The sequence below is a fragment of the Aulonocara stuartgranti genome (genome assembly GCF_965226115.1).
Source record: "Aulonocara stuartgranti genome assembly, chromosome: 16".
NCBI lineage: Eukaryota > Metazoa > Chordata > Actinopteri > Cichliformes > Cichlidae > Aulonocara > Aulonocara stuartgranti.
Window position 1 is genome coordinate 37,861,599 of NC_138952.1, and position 19,504 is coordinate 37,881,102.

General features: G+C 44.0%; 1 protein-coding gene across 3 annotated transcripts in view; it reads left to right on the top strand.

Annotated features, from left to right (window-relative positions):
* The first annotated feature begins 5,964 nt into the window (after positions 1 to 5,964).
* Positions 5,965 to 19,504, top strand: part of raph1a (Ras association (RalGDS/AF-6) and pleckstrin homology domains 1a) — a 78,851-nt gene continuing 65,311 nt past the window's right edge. For all 3 annotated transcript variants that reach the window (XM_082507945.1, XM_082507947.1, XM_082507946.1), the window contains exon 1: positions 5,965 to 6,206. The gene's annotated coding sequence lies outside the window, so the exon portion shown is untranslated. The remainder of the gene's footprint in view (positions 6,207 to 19,504) is intronic.

Genomic DNA, 19,504 nt, shown 5'->3' on the forward strand with positions numbered 1-19,504 from the left:
GAGGAAGACGTCTGCTCTGTGGAAAGGTTAATAATGTGGTTATGCTTCCATCTCATGTGTTGAGTTGATATTTAAAATATGCATCTTCATAGACGGGTTGAACACACACACACACACACCACACACTGTGTGTACATGTGCAGCCATTAACCTTCCCTTGTTCCTCCAGTGACGAGCTCACAGCTTTGTGCAAGGGGATGAAAATAAAATGTCCCGACATTTCAAATTAGCAGCGTGGGCTGTGAGTTGGAAAGCTCGTCAAAGTACTGAGATACGTAATGCACATTTAAAAAATATACATATATGTAATAAGTGGGTGGAAATCTTTGATTGCTTTTTCCATTGTCTTTCTATTATAAGTCAACAGAGGAAGCCAGCAGGGGACGTCCCGCTCCCGCTGAGCACCACCAGGTTAAAGTTCCACTGCCTGCTCGTCTCTGTTTGTCTAATCTGCGGCTCTTTGTTGGCTTTGGCTTTGGAAAATTGGTGTTCTTATTTGGCATGCAGTCTCTTTGCACCCCACAAGTGCAGGGTTGAGCTCTAAAGTTTGAGCAACAATAAAAAAGTTAACCCCATCAGAGATTTATAGCAATGGCTCTCTTCAGCTAGTTAGTGCCAAACACAGCATGCAAGTCTGTGGCTGAGAGCTGCAGCTTGTACCTCCTCCTCTTCCTTCCTCTCTGCAGCAGCCCCAAGTGTTCTGCTGTAAAAAAAATCAACTGTCTTATTGAAGCCAGCAGGTCTCCCATTTAAAATGGTTTAATTCCATCATTGTAACACTGACAGGTGGATTCTTGGGATTAGACAAAGTTTTTTTCTGTGAGTGCAAAGAAAATGAAATACAGCTGCTACATTGTTAAACTCGGTTGTGTGTGTGTGTGTGTGTGTGTGTGTGTGTGTGTGTGTGTGTGAGAGAGAGAGAGAGAGAGAAAAGCTAATTTAGCATCTTTTACCCAGCTCGAAATCACAGCATAGTCGTGTCCAACCGGCTCTAATGTTCACCAGCTGGGCAGCACCTTTATCTGGGTGCAGTGATGATAATAGTCAGATGTGACTTTGTGTTCACAGGTTTCTTCGTGAGGCGCAATGAGGACATTTTCACTGTCCACTGGTTGGACCTGGCTGAAGCTCAGGAGGTAGAGTGGGTCATCCACTGACTGGAAGACTGGTGGGTTGATCCCTGGCTGCTCCAGTTTGCATGCCAAATATGCAAATATCAATGGGCAAGAATCCTCTTAAGCACAGGAAAACATGCGGCCTGTTGTATAAAGTGCTCTGTGCGCTCCGGGAGAAAAGAAAAGCAATCAGCCCATTTAACGTTCAAGTCATGTGTGAGGGCGTTCATAAGGGACAGGTGTGCGAGTCTCTCCCATCGTCTCATGGACCATAACTATGATTTGACACATGGAGAATGTTGTGCTCTTTGTAGCAAGCTGGTAGCTAGAAAATAATAATAATACTAGTAATATTTTCATATTGGCTCCTGATGGGACTCAGCAGATAGTCCATTGTGAAAAATGCACCATGTTTGACTATGATGATGATGCTTGGCAGTACAAACAGAAAAAACAGTAACTAATAACTTTCTGTCACACATTGACAGAGAAATGTCAAAAGGAAGAGTAGAGTGTGTTTGAACGCTGTGATACAGGTGTTACAGCACCCTCTGCACTCCTGGCCTTTCTTTGCTTTCACACAGATCTTTGAATTTTGCTGCGCAGAATGACGAGTCAGCGCAGTCTGACAGTCTGACACTAGAGGGAGCTCTCTGGAAACTCATTTCAGTTCTACATATTTGTCCTATGGAGAGAGCCATGATTGTTTTCCGCTAACTGACGTACCTCCTGCAGACCGTGCTTTGAAGAAAGCATAATATTTTTTCTTTTGTACATATAATGATTGATTTTAAGTGTGCTAGGTGTTAGACCCTTTAAAATAATAATAATAATAATAATAATAATTGTTGGGTTGTGTTAATATGAGCTACCAGACATACCAGAAAATAACGTATTATTATTATTTGATCCTGTCGGGGTCTCCTTTTAGTAAATTAAAATATGAAGCTTGTGTGGAACTGCATACATCACTGTGTGCACACCATAGATGGACTGGCCATCGGGCATACCGGGCATTTGCCCGGTGGGCCGCTGGCGATTTTTTGTTTTTATGGGCCGATGGATTTTTTTTTTTTTTTTTAGGAAGGGTATATATAATGAAAGGTGTTGGATTGGCCAATTGGTCATGATCGACTCTGGGCTGGACCAATTACAGCCGAGGAGGCCGGATGCACCCTCCCCCTTGTTTAGCAATCACGTGATTTTCGCGCATTGCATGCCGGGAACTCGTGGCAAAACAATCCAAGTACCGCATCAAATGCAAGCATTTGCAGCACCGCAAAACGTTCATTCTCCGGTTCCAATACCTTCTTGTTTTTTCTTTGCCGCACAAAATAGGAATGTACAAAACAAAAGGAGAACAATGCCGGTCCGTACAAAGACAGACTCGACGAAAAGTCAAAGAAAAGATACACAGCAAATCCATCATGTCCAAATTAACACTGTCGGATTTGATTTCAACACTATTAAAGTGTCTATATGGGTCCACACCAGAGAGTGTTAATTTAACTCTTTTTGGAGAGTTGGTACGTTAACTCTGATTTAGTGTTAAACACCAAATCTGTCTGAAGTTGATAATTTAACACTTGGTGTTAAGAGTTTATATATTAACTCTCAAAGAGTATTTTAGTTTAACTACGTAAGAGTTATCTTCTAATTCATTCTAAAAAGCAGGAATTTTACTGTTCTGAACTTCTAGAAATTTCTTTTGGAAATAAACATTTACTAAAAAGATGCAATGGTTTTTGAAAAACATTTATTCTGAACTGTGCACCACAATTTCAAAACATTTTCTGAAAGATGTAACAGTATACATGTTCTCACTTTCATTAGAATTTTGTTTATCAAAAGGTCTGACATGGTAAATGCAAATAACAGCATCTCATCACTTATTTCTTCAATACAATATGCAGGTCCTTCATTCATCCCTCTGTGGAACTTCAACGCACTTCTGCTCTCCCCCATATTCCATCTTCACAAGCATATCCTGTGCGGAGATTGAATAAAAATTAGTTGACAGTAATTAATGGCACAAATAATCCAGTAAACAATTGCAGCACAGTAAAAAAAAAAAAAAAAGGAATCCTCTTTGAGCCATTACTTGTGTAAAGTATTTTCCCAAAAGACAAAGACACAGGCAACAGGTAATACTGAACTAAATGTAAAACCTCAACCTTTTTCATTTTTACCTAAACCGTGTGCACAAAACTCTGGAGGGATCTATGCTAACGTAGAATCCAGTCAGGACGTCTGCTACTGCTCGTGTTTTTTTTTATTTTTTTTATGGGCGATCGTTTTCAGGCTTCAAGCAGCACCATTATACCAACATTTCACATTCTAGACATTGTTTTAGGTGTATTTGACCAAAAGTTTGACTGAAAATTCACATGCAAGCTTTTTTTCAAGGCTGTGGTATTTGCCCGCAGACAATACCTTTCAGCTAGCTAAAACAGAATATTATGCTATCAGCGAGCAACATGGCTAATGCCTTTCACACAGCTTTGTCTCAACTCCAAAGAGCCACAGAAGTAAAAGCTCATAATAATAATTGAAACAATCTTTGAAAAAATGACTTACCAAGCATGGCAAACAACTCAAATATGTAGAGCAAAATGTTCTGAAACGGCTTCACTTCAGCTTCGATTGGAGCCGTGCTGGGGGCGGAGTCTGTGAATTTACTCTGTTGGTGTCATAGCCCGTCTAGGAGTTCAGAGTTAAGAGGTCAAGAGTTAATGTTTCCATTGTAACACCTCCAGATTTGACAGAGAAACACTCATTTTTAACACTCGATTTTAACTACTATCATTTTACACCTCAGAGTTACATTAAAAGAATGTGACTCTGCTTAGAGTAAAATTAACTCTACTTTTGCAAGGAGACTATTAACACCAAAACATTTAACACTTTTGAATTTGCTGTGTACGAGGAAAAAATCAAAGGAGTGAACGGGTCAGACCCTTACGAGCACACAGAGTGGACAAAAGACGTTAGCGTGCTGCCCAACTTTCACCACGCTCAGATTTATAATTATACGGTTCTTGGAGTGAGTGCATACACTCATGAAGTTTAGTAACTTCAGGTCACTGCAACAAGCCCAGGTACAGTTTACCGACGGATGGGTGCAGGACCTTGAAATGCACCGTGTAGAACGAAAGACCATCGTACATATCATAAGTTTACCAGTCTCACAAATCGTCTTCATAAATACACATTCGTTAACCGTTTATTAATAGGACCTTTGAGCTCAACGGTAATTAATTAGTAGTGGAAATAATTTCTGGTACAGAAATGTAGCAGTGACAATAATATTGTATGCTGTAATCGCACTGGACAATTAGTGATACAAAACAACTGTTTTATCCTGTGAATAAAAGTATATGTTTTTGTCAATGTACCATAATAACAGAAGCGAAACGCAATATTGTGTCAGGACAATTCACTATTTATGCACAATAAATAAAGGAGCATAGCGCGACAATTTCTGTTCAGCGCCAGACTTGCTTGTAACCTATATCATCAATTATGTTAAGAAAAATGACGTAATAACTACTACAAAACTCTGACCTTTGTGGGAATGCTTGGAGCAGACTAACATGTGAGCTGGAGTGTTCTGAGACGTTATATTTGGTATATCCAGACCATCCGTTGGCTCTTACTTCGGAAACATGGCTTAAAAAATTTCTCTTCAACGACGTAATCCGATTAAAAAAAACGATCTCTTTACCCGTCGGCTTCCCGTGGCTGTCATGCGACCGGCTATTGCAGTTAATAATACAACAGCTTCTTGACATTTTTTGGGTTTCTTATTATCGCTGTGTGACTGAGTTCAATTGAAAGCCTGCGTGCGCTAGTACCTCTTGCCACAAGTTCCCAGAATCCTTTGCTGTTTTACCCCTGAATGACATCACATTTTCAATCTTTATCCTGGTGGGCCGGTCTCTAGTCAAAATGCCCGGGCCGATTTTTTGTCCCAGTCCAGCCTTGGTGCACACATGCACACAGTGATGTATCCAAGTCTGACCACGTGGATGTAAAAAGCTTCTTAAATCGGACCAGGTGCCTATTTTGTGTGTGCGTGGTACATGTTGGCCCATTATATTATATTATATTATATTATATTATATTATATTATATTATATTATAAACTTTTCAAACAGATGACATGAGAATAGAATAGAATGAACTCATCAGCACCGATTGGTTAAGGCTGATTTAAGGGTTGGGCAGGACAGGAAATGAGCCACCGGGAACGCGCAGTGTGAGGATACGCGCTCCCACAAGTTTTTTTGGGATCCGGTGTAGCGTCAAGTCAAACTGCAGAATACCGGAAGTGAGGCGTTTTCGGCTTCACAGTAAAAGCTTAATTCCTATTTGTATGGTCCTTATATGCACTTTATTCTCAATCCTTAAATCTAAAATTTGATATACAGAGAAAAAACAAAAACTTCCTTTTTTTATGTAATATACACTGGTCTGTGTGGAGTCTGGAACTGGATTATTTCCCTCAGTTTAACTTCTACAATGACAAAAAAAAAAAAAAAAATCCAATCTAAATTGAGATAAATAAAAAATAGAACCTAAAAGTGTTTAATATTGTGTAGCCTAGCCAAATAAACATGAGAAGTGGCATTCTCAAATGTCAGTACTAATAATAATGCTTTTTTTTTCCTAAGGCAAATGAGCTACAATTAATATACAAGAGAGTAGCCCGCTACCACAAAGTTATCATTACAATGTAAACACATAAATATGACATAAATATGTTATCATTATTTATTGTCAGTTATTAAATAATAATAATAATAATAATAATAATAATAATAATAATAAGGGCTCATCTTTCTAGTTTTATTGTGAAAGTCACGCCGGAAGTGCTCCGAGTGCCAGCCTCCAGTATCAGCAGCGGTGTTGGGATTCAGTGTAGCAGCAAGGGAAATCAGTGGAATCTGGGCTATCTGGGAAAAGGGCAGTCGGTGAAAACCGGCAAGAATCCCGGCGAAGTGTCCACCGTGACACCGCAGAAGCTCCCGGCGGACTCCTCGGTCCCGTCTCCCGCTGCTGGCTGCGGTTTTTCCTCCCTGGATCCGCACAGTAAGTAGCCCGATTCCTCGCTCACCTAAACGCATCTTCATCGCACCGCATTCACCCTTTCCCTCTCTCTCGGTAACCTTTGTGGATCAAGCACTAAAGCGGCTTCTCCTGGCTGCTGGAACACCGGAGCTTTTTCGTTTTGTGACAAATGCATCACGATTTCCATTCGTTAACATCCGCTGCAATAAGAGCTAATTAATTCCGTTAGAAGCTGCATGTGTGCAAAGAAAGGAGAAGGATGTGAGAGGGGGGGGGGGTGACAGAAAAAAGGCACTGGGGTGTCTGCATGTGCACACACGGGCTCGCTGCTCGTAGTGTCACACTGCGCCGGGGCCTGCTGCGCACACACTCCCGGCCTGTATGCGCAGGGTCGCCGGGGAACAGCAGCCGGCTTGCATCGCCTTTCCAGGCGGAATATCGGCGTAGCTCCGAGGCCAGGCATGCCGGGCTGACGCGAGCTAGGCGTGGCCTTCATATAGCATTACACAGATATGGGCGTGTCCCCCGCAGCTGCCTCACAACTCACTGCTGTCCTGTTAAATCGCATCCACATATTACGCGCATTGATGTGATTTGAGCATCAGTTTCCATTTTCGTGATGTTTTGTGTAATAAGCAGACGAAGGCTCGCCCCGAGGCTTCTTTAAAAGTCCTTCCAAACGCAGCATCATTAGACATGCAGGCCTGCCATCTGTCTGTCCTCCTCCCGTGCACCGTCAGGGTCTAACTTCCTCTCTTGTCTGTCCTCCTGCTCACACTCCTGTCCGTCTACACTGACGGACCCAGCAGGGTTAGAAGTGGTGGTCAGCCATTTTTTATGTGTGTTGCTGTAAGCTGTCAGGTGTTTAAATGACGTGACTCCACTCCTCAGTGTTGGTGGTTACGGTGTGTGCAGTGTTGTTTGTTTTTGAGTCCGTAGAGATGTGCAGTGGTATTAGGAAATGCTAGCAGGGCGGTTAGCTGAACCCACAACTGTACAACACACAGATTCACATGTCAACAACCGACCTTTTGGAAGCCTTTCCTGCACAGCCAGCCATATTATTGACACTAAATATAGGGGCGTGGTTTAGTTGTGTTACAGCCATTAGAGGTGTGGCTTAGCAGGCGCTGATTTGATACAGCTCCCAACAGGCCATGTTAATAATAATGCTAAAATTACACAAAATGATCTTATTTTTTAATATAATATGCAGACACTTACACAATATTTCTGCCAAACCACAGTTATTGTGATTGTTTTTTTTATAACCAAGAAGAATATCATCAGTACTTTTTATCACATGCTGGTATTACTATTTGAATTGTATGTTCCATGCTGGTGTGCATGGCTGAATGCGTGTTGTATAAAGTGCTGTGAGTGCTCAGGTAGAGTAGAAAGCGCTGTATAAGAACCAGTCTGTTTATCATGACCACTTCAAAAAGTAGTGAGATGGCAATGACGAAAGATCTTCCTTTTGAAGTATCCAATGGTTACTCATGTCTGTCTTTTATATACAGTCTATGAGAGAGAGCAGAATATGGAGCAGTTTCTCTGATTAACGTGGTTACGGTTAATCTTAAACTCCTGAGTGCAAACCAGACCGAACAGGCAAACAGCTAGAAGGGCAAACCTGCAGCTCCACATGGGAGATTGTTCCAGGAGCTTTGCTGGGAAGATTTCAGGTATGAACATCCTGACGCGTTCACTTGCCGTGCTCGTCTCTAAGGTTCTTCGACAGGCTTCCTCCTGTCGTTTCAGAGCGTCCGTGTCGAAGCATGTTGGTTTTTGCTGGTCAGATGCTCCAGCATCTCCATACAAGACTCATGTTGTTTTTCCTGCTCGTGTCTCCGTGGACCTGTTGCTACAGCTGCACACGTTTTTACACAAGTCTCTCCACAGCTACAAGATCTAAGCTTCATTCACTCACCATTGTAGTAAAAGGAAGGGCTGTGGCACACACTTTGTACCAATGTGTGACTGAAGATGTAGGAGCAGTGTAGTGTGTTCAGTCACAGAAGCCTGATGTAAGTGTACTGATGTAGTGCAACATGAAGTTGTACTTACAACTGATTTTGTGGGAATGAGACTGTGATCACAAACTCTTCTTTAACTGAGGAGTTAATCGCGTCCACTCGTGACACAAGACAGGAAATGATATATAAAGTATTCAGAATGATTTCACCACACTAACAGCTTTAAACGTTTCTCATTCAAATGTGTGATGCCTCATTTCAACCAAATGTTCTTAAAACCACTCGTAAAGGCGTAAACGTCTGGAACTGGGCTCGTCAGAGCTCCAGTCTAATCGTTCTGGCAGTTTTGAGAAGTCCCGCCTCGATAACGCGCTCGCGTGCGGCAAAGTGGGGCAGGATCCCGTGTCTCCGGGTGGTGCTGAGAGTGAACTGGAGTATAAAAATCTCAGATGCCCTAATTCCACTCAAGGCTTCCCCAGCTATGTGTGACCAGCCCCTGGACTACACTGTCCACTGTGCCCTCACTAACATGCTGATTTAGTCGCCTGGCGCCTTTTTAAACAGCGTGACACCATTTTTGATGGTTTTAGCATTGATGCAGTACGAGTTGCTGCTTATTGCTGGCAAGGTGTGGATTACATGTTTAAATTGTTTAAATATCGTGAACATCATTTGGCTAACCATTGCAGGGCTCTCAAAATTTCAAAATCCCTGGTAGCCCTTCGGGCAGGGACTCTTCAGTTTTTGGTAGCCCAAAATAAATGTAAGTAGCCCGAATAAAAAAGAGAGCAATTTTTTGATTGATGTTTTGTTTCCTTTACAATATTATACATTAAAGTATAATATTGTAAAGGAAACAAAACATTCATCAAAAAATTGTTGAAACACAAATTACAACATTGTATAAAAATTACAATCATCAACTCAAACACTTGGTTCTAATTGAACAGAAATTTCTATGAACTTGTAAGAACTGTGTAGGACATGAATCAGTCTGTGTCAGATCCTGAATTTGAAATTTCCACTGAAGTCACGGGTAAGAGGCAAGTGGAACCAAGATCGAGGCCGTTTGCTTTTTGAAGTTTGCACAGACTGCTGCATTGTGCCAGTGGTAGTTCACTCTTTGCAACATAGTAGCTGTTCTAAACTGATTTTTCAGGTTTATTTTTAGTATGTTATTTGCAATTGGTGTTTGTTCTGGGAAAGATACTGCAGACTGAGCAATAATGCATTTCTTGCATTTCTCATGGGTTCTAATGGGGGCCTTTCTTAAAATGACTGGTCCCAGTAACAAAGGCGCTTGTCGACTCAGAAATCGAGAGAAAACCAACAACACAGCCGGCAGAACATTATGTTATTTACACGGGTGCACATAAGTGGTCCGCATGTGCGCATTCGCTGTCAAAATAAAAGACGCGCACCAGATAAGAAGTTGCAGCGCGCGTTTGCGTCCATATAAAAGGCACTGTTTTTGTCCTAGAGTGGGATTTTCACGGCACATTCTGCACCACATCTCTGTGCGTTCATCATTTGTTTGAAGCTAGCTCACCTCCTGCAACCACTTTTCCAAGAATACGTGCTTCTTTTGTGGTTCGGACTCCTTCTGACATTTGTTTGGAGGTGGAGGAACATCACAGTAATTGCTTAAAGGAGCGTCTTCGACATCTTTAAGAGTTCTAAACAAATGTCTGTCCTCCTCCTGAAAATCTTATGTATGCAAACACGCGTTGCAACTTCTTATCTTGTGCGTGTTTTTTATTTTGACAGCGAATGCGCACCTGCGGACCACTTATGTGCAGCCCTGGTTATTTAGCTCGTCATGTTGCAGCCACAGAAATTCTTTTGTCCATGAAACCATAAAGCTGCACTTTCTTTTTGCCTTATAGTCTGATTTGTCATAACTTCTCCGTTTTGTGGTAAGCTTTTCTTTGGCTGTCACTTCTTCACCCTGACCTGTCTTATTTGGCTCAGCAGAACTAAAATATATATCCTGCTGCTTTTACACACGCACTCACATAAGCTCAGCGATTCTCTGCGCGATCAACCTCTCACATGTTTAAGCTGCGGGAGATTTCACTTGTCATGTTTGCATAGTAAGCTAACGATTGATAAGACGATGTCAGAGGAATTGGTGCGCAAATTATCATCACTCACAGATCAGTGCTGTCGCTCTCTATACACAGTTCGCGCGATTGCAAAGTGAAAGCAAAAAAACAAGCGCAAATTCAAACACGATTTCAATATGTCACATATTGACAGCGGCTCACCGATGCCAATGACATAATTACCCAGCTACATTTCCGAAAGAATGCAAAAGCATTGACATATATTTTTCCTTCCTACAATAGCCCGACGGGGAGGGCAGAGAGAGATTTTGGTAGCCCGACTGGAAAAATCACTAGCCCCGGGACGTCGGGCTAGCGATTTTGCGAGCCCTGCATTGCAGTTAAACTCACCTAATTACCAAGCGCATAAACATTATAAACAATAATATATTGTTGAGTAATCATCACTGCTAATAAGTATACTGGTTGCTTTTCTTGGCAAACCAGAACATGAACAGGCTTCGCTGATTTGGTGCAAGGAGCATGTTGCATAAAGCACTTAATGCTGGGCTCACACTCTGCAATTTTTGGCCCATTTTGAGCTGATTTTTGAGTCGTGCGACCTTTTTGGTGATCGGCCCGAGTTTGCCCTTCATCGTGCATCGTGTAGTATACGTGGGGCAACGACAAGCGATTAACACCTCACGACCAGCTCCCGATCATCAATCGCTTGGTCGGGAGGATTTCAAACAAGTTTGAAATCCTCCCGACCGTCGTGAGGGTGTCACCACATGTCGGTGAAAAAATCGCACAGTGTCTGCCCAGCTTAATGAAGCAGCTGTGAAAACCTGCGCATGTGTGGTACAAGTACAACCTGGGGGGAGAAAAGGTGATGTTCTTTATTTCCCAGATATTTTGATCAAATATTACTGATAATTATACTGCATTGCACAAAAGTGTTGAGGCTCTCTTCAATATTTTGCTCCCAACCAGTCAGAATTTCCTGTAGTCTTTTAAAGCAGTGTTGAGCTGCCAGGCTTCTTGGGACATTGGCTGCCTTACCCACCTCAGCTCACCAAGGCAGTACAGGCACTGCCTTTTAATCCAGTCCTTGTACCCATGAATCATCCAAGCATAAAACACCTAACTAGAGAGAGATGAGTTAGTGTTGTGTTTACATGTACCAGACTTAGCAGTTGTGTCATTAGCTTGATTTTGTTCCCATTTCTGTGGTTGAATCCATGAAAAATGCTCCAATGGAGACACTTTGGAAAACTGCACCTCTTCCTCCTGTAACTATATACACTATATATCTATGTGCACTGAACAGATATATTTTAACTTTCATGTAGAGTCTTAAGCACAAGACATTTTGCTTCACCGAGGTTTATTAAGGTTTTACAGTAACAGGGCAGGTAATGTAAGGGGAGAGTTCTCCGGTAACTAACCTTCCCCAATACACACTCAACGTCTTTGAGTGTTACAATGTTACCAAAACAGTAACATTGTAACAGAGATCCTGAACACATCACGATAAAATATCATACGACGATATAATCACACACACACACACACACACACACACACACACACACACACACACACACACACACACAAACACACACACACTTTGAACTACACTGAAGTGTTTTAAGAACCTATGTAGTTATAAGATTATATATTAGTAATTAGGATTAATGTGTGGCCTTTGACCATGCTGTGACCTATTGTCAGAAGGCAAAGCAAAGGGCTAACCTGAGGGTGTCCCCTTGGGCAGGGCCCTCAGCCAGGGCTGCCCGTACCCTGGCCTGTACCTGACCCCTGCAGCTGTGTTTGGACGGGTGGGAAAGTTACTCAGCAACAGGGGGCGGGGATACTGATCCCTATATATCAGGGGACCAGAGGACACCCCCAGCACTCGTTTCCCCTCTGCTGATGCTCTCTGTCCGTCTCTGTGTTGTTCTGCTGTCTGTGCTTAAGGCTGTACACCCCGGGGTTTTGCTTTGCTTGCTTTCTGCTATGTAATTCTCTTGCTAAATGTCTGTATGTATTTTTCCTGCTGTTCATATGATTCAGTGTATTAAACTCTGTTCCAGAGCATCTTTTTAAGTGTCTTGATTTTAATTGGATCTAAAGAGGTTGGATCTCCACATCCTTGGTGGGAGAAGGTTATCAGGATGGCTTCAAAATTTACGACCACAACCTCAGACACTTATTTCTACTGTTAGGTTTAGAGGTGCTGGCCTCTCTTTTACACCAGCGTCACTACAGTAATGGGGGTGGGGCAGAATGCAGATGGTATGTAAACTGTATGGAGATCCTGTTAGACTGTCGGTTCGAATGAATCAGATTGACTAATAAATACGCATGGTGGTCAGAACAAAACAGTCCGGTACAAACTGCAGCAGATGTTAGTAAATGAGGTCCAATGATCTCAAACATGCTGCCAATGCAGTAAAACATACATGGGTTGAAAATAGGGCTGCCATGATTACTATCAAAATCGTCGACAACTAACTTAATAGTCGATGTGTCGTTTGAAGCTTTGTAAGATCCCGAAAGATACAGGAATAAGTAGTAGGATTTAAGAGTGTAATAACGGACTGAAACAGAAGATGGCAGCACTGCATGTACAAGGAGTCCAGCTGCCGTCAAACCCCGAAGAAGAAGAAGCTGTGTCCGGTATCGTAGCTGTGTCCAAATTCAGGAACTGCATCCTCCTGAGCCCGCATTTGTAGGCCGATTACGTTACAGCGACACGACAGACTGTCCAAATTCGAAGACTCCTCCAAATGTGGCCTTAGCCGTGTAAACTTCAAATATCTGTTCGGTTTATCAAGACATCACATATTTGCAAGAGCGCTCCGACGTTTTCGGAGACGTCTGTTACCGACCAGCTCGATAGTGGGGTTCAAGGCTCACTAGAGCACAGCGAGAACAGCGGACTCCCTGCACATCATTTTCAACCCCCCGCGGCCTTTGGCTACTCAGGTTAAGCATGATATATAAGTCATTTAGATAACTTAAAAATGTTGTTGTTTGGCTTTTTTCAGTATTTGTTCCTGAGTAAATCGGTTTGGCTGAGATTAAAGTTATAGTTTTTACACAGCTGAATAAACGTCAAGCAGAGAACTGATTATCAGAAGTGTGAGACGGTGGAGAATATACTCCTGTTATATTTTAGATAGCAAGGAGCAGACGGCTGAGTTTATTAAACTTCACCAAAACAATCTGCAAACTATCATCTTGATTATTTTTAGTTAGCACAGACCTGAAACACTTCAAGCTGTAAGCTAATGATAGTCAGTGTTGGTGAAGTTTCTTGAAAAAAGTAATCAGTAACTAATTACTGATTACTTCCTCAAAAACGTAATCCCGTTACTTTACTGATTACTTATTTTCAAAAGTAATTACTTAGTTACTTAGTTAGTTTTTAAAAACACGATTTACAACCTGAATAGGTGATAAAGGGGTAGATCTTTCAGCCCAATTCTACTTTTTCTACATAATCCATCATACAAAATGTAATCAAATGGAAAAGTCTCTTTTTAAAACTTGTTTTATCAGTTTTAATCTTTTAACTTTATGCATCAAGCAAACATTTAATTATATGCAACATTCTCTGACTGGAAGAAATTAGTTTAACATTTAAACCTATTCCAGCACATAAAATAAAATATTTTTTGTGTTTACACTCACTCTTTCAGATGCAAGTAAAACACAGCAGAAAATAAATAAAGTCAAAGACTCAGCGGTCCTGTTGCTCTATTTTCACCTGTAAAGCAGGAGTGGGGTAGGCGGAGGTTTACCCTGGTGCAGGTGTGCCGCGGTCAGTTGAAGAATCCGCGAGTTTCTCTGTGAGTTTCCCATTACGTCGTAGCGCACTCGGTGCTTGCTTGGAAGTTTAGGGGTTTTTTGCTGTAAAAAGACGTTTTCTTCCCACGCACAGCGGACGCTAATGTTTTTGTCACTTTTTATGGAATCAAACTCAAAGTAAGGTCAGTACTTCCACGCTTTAAACGCTGCACGCTCATACTCTCTCCTGCACTCGATATATGATCCATTGTTGATCTGCACACAGCTGTTGTCACGAACGTCGCACTCGCTTATGTCACTGTCATGAGACATTCTTGCAAAAAAATATCACGGTTTTAGTAACGCAGTAACGCAGCCTTCCTACAGGAAAGTAACGGTAATCCAATTAGCTTTTTTGCAATAGTAATTCCTTACTTTACTCGTTACTTGGAAAAAAGTAATCGGATTAACGCGTTACTGCCCATCTCTGCTGATAGTTGTATAAGAGCAGATGCACGCTGGTGCAATAAGCCGTACGTTTTACATGATCTGATTAGTCGACTGTCAAAATAGTCGTTTGTGGCAGCCCTAGTTGAAAAACCAAAGTGCAGCTGTGTCATTCATGGTCTGGCCTCCTCTGCAATCTAACAGAACAAAAAGCAGCTGACATCCAAAGAAGAGCTTTGGAGCGCCCTTCAAAAAGCTTAGAGAAATATTTCTCAAGACTATTTAAGCAATAACTGGAAAGCTTGCCTTAGAGTTCAGGCTGTATGGACGAATGAAGGCGGTCATACCAAATACTGACTGTCAAGCTCAACTGTTTCATACTTGATATTTCCATGGATGTCTGCACATGTTTCAGTAACTGCACCTTTTTCCCATTTTCCTAAAAAATCGAAAGAAATGTGGGAAGACTTTTGCACAGCACCGTACCTGCTTTACATCTTCACCAACTGCCCAACAATAAACTATAATACACATAATAACTGTAAAATGATGTGGTACATAGATTATAATTTAACATGTAATGAGGGCCGTAGGTCGATGATCGATTTTGTAATCGTATCACCAGGCCTGCGACCATATGTTCTGGACACTCGGGTAAAGAGAGGGGCTGAGCTGTCAACTGATCACCACCTGGTGGTGAGTTGGATCAGGTGGCGGGGGAGGACGCTGGACAGACCTGGTGCACCTAAACGCGTAGTGAGGGTGTGCTGGGAACGTCTAGCAGAGGCCCCAGTCCGCGAGATCTTCAACGCACACCTCCGGCAGAGCTTCAACAGCATTCCGAGGGAGACTGGGGACATTAAGTCCGAATGGACCATGTTCAGCGTCTCCATTGCCGAAGCTGCTGCATTGAGCTGCGGCCGCAAGGTGGTTGGTGCCTGCCGTGGTGGTAATCCCCGAACCAAATGGTGGACACCAGAGGTGAAGGGAGCCACCAGGCTGAAGAAGGAGTCCTATCGGGCTTGGTTAGCCTGTGGGACTCCGGAGGCAGCCGACAGGTATCGACAGGCCAAGCGGAATGCGGCTCGGGCAGTGGCTGAAGCAAAAACTCGGGTGTGGGAGGAGTTCGGAGAGGCCATGGAAAAAGACTTTCGGACTGCCTCGAAGAGATTCTGGCAAACCGTCAGGCGTCTCAGGAGGGGAAAGCGGTGCTCTACCTGCACTGTGTATAGTGCTGGCGGAGCGCTGCTGACGTCGACTGAGAAAATTGTCAGGCGGTGGAAGGAATACTTCGAGGACCTCCTTAATCCCACTGACACGTCTTCCGAGGAGGAAGCAGAGTCTGGGGATGAGGGGAATGACCCGCCAATTTCCGGGGGCGAGGTCACTGAGGCAGTTAAACAACTCCTTGGTGGCAGAGCCCCTGGTGTTGATGAGGTCCGCCCCGAGTTCCTGAAGGCTCTGGACGTTGTAGGGCTGTCCTGGTTGACACGCCTCTGCAATGTTGCGTGGAGATCAGGGGCAGTACCTGTGGACTGGCAGACCGGGGTGGTGGTCCCCATCTTTAAGAAGGGGGACCGGAGGGTGTGTTCCAACTACAGGGGGATCACACTCCTCAGCCTCCCTTGGAAAGTCTATGCCAGGGTGCTGGAAAGGAGAGTTCGTCCGTTAGTTGAACCTCGGATACAGGAGGAACAATGCGGTTTTCGTCCTGGGGCCCGTTCTTCGTACGTCGCTTACTACATCCAAGATCAAATGACACATCCAAGATCAAATCATCGCGCTAACCGTGAGCTCGCTAATCCGGTTCCCCGAACACACCTGCTGTTGACGATTACTACAGCTGGACGCAGGAATGTGACATCACTGGGTGTCGTAAAAGGGGCTACGCATCGATAGTAGAAACATTGATCGGCAACCCGCTGATTGGTCGGCGAAAATGTCGAAGGGGCGTGCTCGGTATTTTCCGGCAGCAGAGCAAGAACTCATGAGTGAGGGATTTCAGGAGTTTCAGAGTTTAATTAAAACGCAAGAGAACACTGCAAAGGCTGCAAAAGCAAGGAGAGAGGGCTGGCAGAAAGTTGCTGACAAATCAAACTCGTAGGTAATTTAATAATAATAATAATAATGGATTGGATTTATATAGCGCTTTCCAAGGCACCCAAAGCGCTTTACGATACCACTATTCATTCACTCCCACATTCACACACTGGTGGAGGCAGCTACGGTTGTAGCCAGGCTGCCATATCGCGCCATCGGCCCCTCTGGCCAACACCAGTAGGCGGTAGGGTAGATCTATCATATGACACTATATTGTCCAATATCATATGGCATTATATTATATTATAATATGTTATATTATATCCCCTTTCACATTAGAGCCACAACAGGACCCACAAGAAAATGGGAACAAGTAAAAGTGGAATACAGGAGTATTCTACAGAATGGTAATATTTATCTCTTAGATTGCTTTGCGTCTCTTGGCAAGGTAATACTGGCCTGTAATACTCTGTTAGTTTGTTCATAACAGCAACCAAGAAAAGGGCAGAGGAAAAAAAGACAGGTGGTGGTCCTGCACCCCCTCGTCAACAAGTTGGTTAAGTAAATAATACCCTCACGGGAATATCGATATCTCTCTATGAGCACACTGTCGCGCTGAGGTAAAGGATCCTGTCTGTCCCGCAATATACGCTGAATTCTGAGGACTCTCCTTATCAATCTTGCACCTTCCGCAATGGGTTGGTCGCGTATACGGACAGGACATGGCTGCGACAGGCTTCCCAAATCCACCTTCACTTTTATAGCCGTGGTCTCTCATCTTGATTACACGAAGTAATTTACAATTACTACTCTGAAATATGAATTACATCTGTAATAATCACATACATGTAATAGAATGTTAATAGTTCATTTCCCTTTTTTAGGAAATGACCTGTATGTATCTGTGTGACATCAATAAAAGGATCAAGTGCTGCATTACCTTTAGTTACATTGATAATATTTATTTATGGTGAAACAGTGGAAAAATATCGCTGTTGCTTTCGTATAAATGAAGCGGACATACCTGCGTGGCCGCGATCTAATCCTGTTTACATAAAGTAAACCTGCTCCCGAGCAGGTTTACGCTTACGGCTCTGTTGCTATGACAGCAAGTCCCGGATGAGCTTCGGGGAACCGACTGATCCAGGATCACGCGAAATCGTCAACAATCAAATCCGGCTAACCTACTTAGCGAGGTACGAAGAACGGGCCCCTGGTCGCGGAACACTGGACCAGCTCTTTATCCTCTCGAGGATACTTGAGGGTGCATGGGAGTTTGCCCAACCAGTCTACATGTGTTTTGTGGACTTGGAGAAGGCATTCGACCGTGTCCCTCAGGGTGTCCTGTGGGAGGTGTTGCGGGAGTATGGGGTGTCTGGCCCATTGCTACGGGCCATTCGATCCCTATACAACCATTGTAAGAGCTTGGTTCGCATTGCCGGCAATAAGTCGGACTCGTTCCCGGTGGGTGATGGGCTCCGCCAGGGCTGCCCTTTGTCTCCGGTTCTGTTCATAATTTTTATGGACAGGATTTCTAGGCGCAGCCAAGTGGCGGAGGGCTTTCGCTTTGGTGGCCTCAGAATCCCATCTCTGATTTTTGCGGATGATGTGGTTCTGTTGGCTTCATCGGGTGAGGGCCTCCAGCTCGCACTGGAACGGTTCGCAGCCGAGTGTGAAGCAGCGGGAATGAGGATCAGCACCTCCAAATCTGAGGCCATGGTTCTCAGCCGGAAAAGGGTGGAGTGCCCACTCCGGGTCGGGGATGAGTTCCTGCCCCAAGTGGAGGAGTCCAAGTATCTCAGGGTCTTGTTCGCGAGTGATGGGAGAAGGGAGCCGGAGATCGACAGACGGATTGGGGCTGCAGCTGCAGTAATGCGGATGCTGCACCGGTCCGTCGTGGTGAAGAGGGAGCTGAGTGTAAAAGCAAAGCTCTCAATTTACCGGTCGATCTACGTCCCTACCCTCACCTATGGCCACGAGCTGTGGGTAGTGACCGAAAGAACGAGATCGCGGATACAAGCGGCGGAAATGAGCTTCCTCCGAAGGGTGGCTGGCCTCTCCCTTAGAGATAAGGGTGAGAAGTTCGGCCATCCGGGAGGGGCTCAGAGTAGAGCAGCTGCTGCTCCACATCGAAAGGAGCCAGCTGAGGTGGTTCGGGCATCTGACAAGGATGCCCCCTGGGCGCCTCCTGGGTGAGGTGTTCCAGGCATGTCCCACCGGGAGGAGGCCCCGGGGCAGACCCAGGACACGCTGGAGAGATTATATCTCTCGGCTGGCCTGGGAACGCCTTGGTGTTCCCTCGGATAAGCTGGAGGAGGTGGCTGGGGAGAGGGAGGTCTGGGCCTCTTCGCTTAGGCTGCTGCCCCCGCGACCCGGCCTCGGATAAAGCGGATGACGATGGATGGATGGGATGGATGGATGTAGAGCTGGGCGATAGAACGATAACGATATGTATCGCGATATAACTTTTTCTCGATAGAAAAATTTAACTATCACGATAGACCTCGCCGCTCTTGTCCTCTTAAAAAAAAAAAAAGAACAGCCATTCCAAATTACGTAGCGCAGAGCCGAACCAATCACAGCCGCAGCGTCACGTCATGTGACTTGTTACGTACAGCACAAGTGCCAAGCCGCACATGTGTATTTGTTTGGGAAGCAGCCAGCCACCGCACCGCCCGGGTAATGGAGGAAATGAGTGTGCCGACTAGAAAAATCAACCGAGCGTGACCGAAGGTTACCGAAGAGAAAACAGATGATGGTTCCAATGCCATAGAGATTGTCGAACGGAAGAGCCATAGAAGTTCCGTAGTGTGAAGGTATTTTGGCTATTTCAAGTCTGACAAAAAACAGAGTAGCGTGCACTGTAAATTGTGCCGAAAGCAAGTCTGGAAATACAATAAACTGGTGCATGCGCTACGTCCACACGTACCCGGGTATTTTTGAAAATTTTTTCTATGCGTTTGCACCTTTCGTCCACACGTAAACGGCGTTTTTGGTCACTGAAAACGAAGATTTT